Here is a 227-nt window from a genome sequence, read left to right on the forward strand (position 1 = left end):
GTATAGGGTTATGTAACAGTGTCTATACCCGTCCTGAATATATATACAATTATTTAACTATATTTATAGCTTTATCTACATATATTCGTCTATCTTTTGTCATTTATTAAAAGATTCACATATGTTTAGATATGGAAAATATTTTGAACTATTCATATAAAAAGGACAGATAGCTACTGTTTGGTAATCATTGTATTATGACATCACCATGAATCAGAAAAAATGCG

Source organism: Penaeus monodon, chromosome 20 (assembly GCF_015228065.2).
Source record: "Penaeus monodon isolate SGIC_2016 chromosome 20, NSTDA_Pmon_1, whole genome shotgun sequence".
Lineage (NCBI taxonomy): Eukaryota > Metazoa > Arthropoda > Malacostraca > Decapoda > Penaeidae > Penaeus > Penaeus monodon.